The following is a 4,788-nucleotide window of genomic DNA, read 5'->3' as shown; positions in this document are numbered from 1 at the left end:
GAAAAATAATCAAAATTCATTCAAAAAGGAAGTAGGGAATTTAATTAAGACAATTTTTGAAGAAAAATATTTTAAATATATACAAAACAATGTACAGAACAGTTTGTATGGTATGCCATCCATAGGGAAGGGAATACATAGGGGTGGACCCCTGAACCAAGAGGTCACTGGCTGGATTCCCATTCAGGGCACATGACTGGGTTTCTGGCTTGATCCCCAGTAGGAGGTACATAAGAGACAACTGATTGGAGTTCTGTCATTGATGTTTCTATCTCTCTATCCCTCTCCTTCTAAAATTAATAAGAACATATTTTTTTAATTGCCAAAGATCTATCCTCCCCTCCCATTTCCAAAGGACTGGATAGTTTCACAGGCTATTTATTCAAGTCTTCAAGGAACAGGTAATTTCTACCCTATATAAATTTTTACAGAGAGAGGAAAAAAGAAAAATTTATAAGTCTATGGACCTGCTATAAAGGTGGTATCAAACCTGACACAGTACTAAAAATTAGAACTATATATCAGTCTTACTATTAATGTAGTTACAAACATCTTAAATTGTTAAATCAAATCTGACAAAATAATACCCCATAATCAAGTAGAGTTTTTCCCCAGAAATATAAAGCTGGATGTGTAGTGATGATAACTGATCATTTTAACAGGTCAAAGAAAAAAAACCATCATTTCCATACTGAAAATTCAACTCCATTCCCGAAAAGAAATACATTAATAAAAGAGGAAGAGAAGGATATGTTGGGGCCCAAGACTGGCTCAAATATCCCAAAATATCCCACAGTGGCATATTGATTACTTTGAATTAAAATTAGGGGATCAACAGCCGGTGACCCTCCCTTGTATCCTTGAATGAAGGAAATAAAACTCCCCGGTGAAAGGTATGCTTCCTGCACCTATTGCTGGAGTTAAACAACTCAGAGCTAAAAAGTCTGTATAATTAACTCTTATTCCCTCATTTCTAATTTACTTTGTTTAAATTTCTCATTAATGAATACCTAAACCCTGCTTAGATTCCTCTCCAGTGAGCACTAATTTTCTTTGTTCTGTCAATTTCTCACAAATTTATTGTCTCTTTATCTAAAGAGTATTAAAAGATGCCTGCTTCTATCATTTCTTTGGGACTCATTTTATGATCTAAGTATTGTGTTATGATTCTTTAGTGCACAGGTATTATGTTGTTTTTTTCTCTTGCTAATCTTGTTCTGTGTCAATATTACTGAATTACTAGTCCAGCCATAAGAAATAAAGAAGGGTTGGGACGGGGAAGAATTCTCTGCCTGCCCAGTGACTTGGGCAGGCCAGCTAGGAGAACCTCACTCTTGGATGTTTATCCTGAGACAACTGCAGCTAAGGGGTCCTTGGTGTCTAACAATAGAGCTAGAAGCAGGTAAGCTTTTTCTTTTTTTAATCCTACCTTGTCAGCCTCCTAAAACCTATTTGAGTCTCATTTAAATAAAAGAAAATGATTTTTAAAATTTTCTCTTTCTAAATTTAGATTAGCAGGAGAAAATATTTGTGGAACTAGTTCCTTGGACATATAGGAACTTTGGTAAAAATTTAATTTTAGTATTCTTGTTTCTACTGATCTTTTCCTCCCAGAGATGGTCATTGTTTTCATATGTCTACTTTTCTCTGCCAGCTAGAAGATGCATATGCATCTGGTGGCCAGCCGTATAAGTTTAGAAAATCTAAAACTCAGTTCTAGCCGAAACCGGTTTTGCTCAGTGGATAGACCATCAGCCTCCGGACTGAAAGGTCCCGGGTTCGATTTCGGTCAAGGGCATGTACCTTGGTTGCGGGCACATCACCGGTGGCGGGTGTGCAGGAGGCAGCTGATCGATGCTTCTCTCTCATCGATGTTTCTAGCTTTCTATCCCTCTCTCTTCCTCTCTATAAAAACTCAATAAAAAATATATTAAAGAAAAACAACTCAGTTCTATTCAAAGGGGGTAAAATATATGATTTCCTGTGTTCCAGAACTGCTGTTTAAAAATAAATAAATAAATAAAAATAACAAGACAGGGCCATTATAATTCTTCAGTTAACTCTAGAAGTAAATTTTCCAGATCTTGTGCTTTGGTGATAAAAGACTTATTGACTTAAATCACTATTGAGATTAATTGGAGAAACTTTGAAATTGAGAAAAGAAATTTAGAGAGCTCTCATCTTGATATAACGGCTAGCCATAAGACTCCCTTAATAAAATGAAAGGACAGATAAGAGATCAACCGAAGGACTTGTATGCATGCATATAAGCATAACCAATGGATGAAAAATCTCGAGAGAGAAAGTATGTATGGGAGTGGCAGGCAGGGGGGCGGGATTGGTAAGGTATGTACACATATAATACCTTAATTAAAAATGAGAAATAAAATAAAAGGACAAAGATTAAAACAAAAATCAAAATCCACTCAGACCCCTTACCATGTACCTTCAGACATTTGCAGATATAAAATTCAGGACATTAGGAGTACAATTATTTTGTACCTAAAGGAAGGAAATTTGAAACAGCAATTACCTTAAACTCCTAGAAGGGGTTTCCTCTCTCCCTTTACGTTATAAATTTTACCATGTCTTTAGAATGTAAACACCTCAGGAGATAATATCCCACAATTTCCTAAGACTGAATCCAATGAATTCAACCAGGAAAACCTGTACCCACAAAAAATAAAGGGGAAAAATAAATATTTAAAGGAAACTACAGCACTGGCCGGATTGCTCAGTTGGTTGGAGTGTCCTCATCATACGCTGTGGTTGAGGTTTTGATCCGTGGTCATGGCACATACAAGAATCAACCCATGAGTGCATGAATGGGTAGAACAACATATTGATCTTTCTCTCTCTCTCTAAAAATCCATTTGTAAAAAAAAGTACAAACTGCTAGGAAGGCTTCTAGTCCCACCAAGAATCTAGTCTAGTTTCCTTAAAATCTCCCCAGTTCCCTTATTTGTCAGGGACAAATGCAAATCTTAAGTCTCCTCCACAAATAATAAAAAGCCTTAGTTAACCATCTGAGCAGATAAGCTTATTCTAAATGTTATTTATAAATTAATTAATTTTGCTAATATTATTGTCTGCCTCCAGAGGATATTTCTAAAGGTGGTTTATAAAGACCTCTATTTAATTGGCTTAAAGGAATTAGGTGCTTATATAAATTAAGAAATAATAAAAACTAACCCTACTGTTTTCCAAGTTTGCATGATCTAGAAAAATATTTTTATTGAAGCTAATTTAATTTGTTTTAATTTTAACACTTCAATGTTTATTCACATGCTTTGTTTTCTTTCTTAAGAATCAAAGTTGTCTAAATTAAATCTTTCTGCTAATGTTACTACTTATGCCTTAAAAAAAGAAGAAAGAGGAGGACTTTAAAAAGCCAGGAAAAGGGAGAAGAAATAAAAAATCATCAAAGTAGCCCTATTAATTCCAAATGATATTAAATTAAGAACAAAACTGGTTTCTAAGAGGGAACAAAAAAAATCTAAATATTGCTCTCCTCTCCCTACCCTATACCCCACCACACACACCAACAACAAATGAGTAACACAGCTAAAGCTCAAATGTGTTGTGTTCTGCTCAAAAGCTGGGCCTGACCCCAGGCTCCAGGGCTGGCCGCCTCTTCCAGTGAGACACTGCACCAGGGATGCTTTCAGCTATAGCAGGATTACTCATGGCTGGTGGAGGATGGAGAGATTTTCAGAATCTTCTTGGGGCTCCTCTCTTTAGTTCTCCACCAGCCATCTTCCCAGAGTCTCTCTTCCTGGTCTTATATTTTCCCTCAGCCTGTCCTCTGCTCAGTTCTCTGTCCCACTCTCATCATCTTCATTCTCCCCATTTTCTCCACTGCACTTGTCATGGTCCCAGGCTTTTTTTTTTTTTTTTTTTTTTACATTTTTATTATGCTTTTATTATTATTTTTAATCCTCACTGGAGGATATTTTCCCATTGATTGTTAGTGAGAGTGGAAGGGAGGAGGAGAGACAGAGAGAGAAAAACATTGATGTAAGAGAGACACATGGATTGGTTACCTCCCACACATGTCCTGACCAGGGTCAGGCATTGAGCCTGCAACTGTGGTATGTACCCTTGACCAGAACTGAACCTGGGACCCTTCAGTCTGAGGAACGATGCTCTATCCACTGAGCCGAACTGGCTAAGGCTAAAATTTTATTTCAGAGAGGAAGAAGGAGAGAGATAGAAACATCAGTGATGAGACTCATTGATTGGCTGCCTCCTGTACGCCCACTATTGTGGATAGAGCCCACAACCACGGCATGTGCCCTGACCAGGAATCGAAACAGGAACTCTTGCCGAGACCGGTTTGGCTCAGTGGTAGAGCGTTGGCCTGTGGACTGAAAGGTCCCGGGTTCGATTCTGGTCAAGGGCATATACCTTAATTGTGGGCACATCCCCAATGGGGGATGTGCAAGAGGCAGCTGTTCGATGTTTCTCTCTCATCGATGTTTCTAACTCTCTGTCCCTCTCAATTTCTTTCTGTGTAAAATCAATAAAATATATATTAAAAAACAAAGAAACAGGAACTCTTGGTTCATAAGTCAATGTTTAAGCACTGAGCTGCTGGTAGCTTTTTTGTTGTTGTTAATCCTCACATGAGGATATTATTTTCCTTTTTTTTTTTTTTTAAGAGAGAGACTGGAAAGGAGGGAAAGATACACACACAGAGAAACATCAATGTTAGAGAGTCAGACCAGGGTGAGGATCGAGCCTGCAACTAAGGTGCATGCCCTTGACTGGAATCAAATCGGAGGCCCT

The sequence above is a fragment of the Pipistrellus kuhlii genome, unplaced genomic scaffold (assembly GCF_014108245.1).
Source record: "Pipistrellus kuhlii isolate mPipKuh1 unplaced genomic scaffold, mPipKuh1.p scaffold_m20_p_40, whole genome shotgun sequence".
NCBI lineage: Eukaryota > Metazoa > Chordata > Mammalia > Chiroptera > Vespertilionidae > Pipistrellus > Pipistrellus kuhlii.
This window is presented reverse-complemented; position numbering follows the sequence as displayed.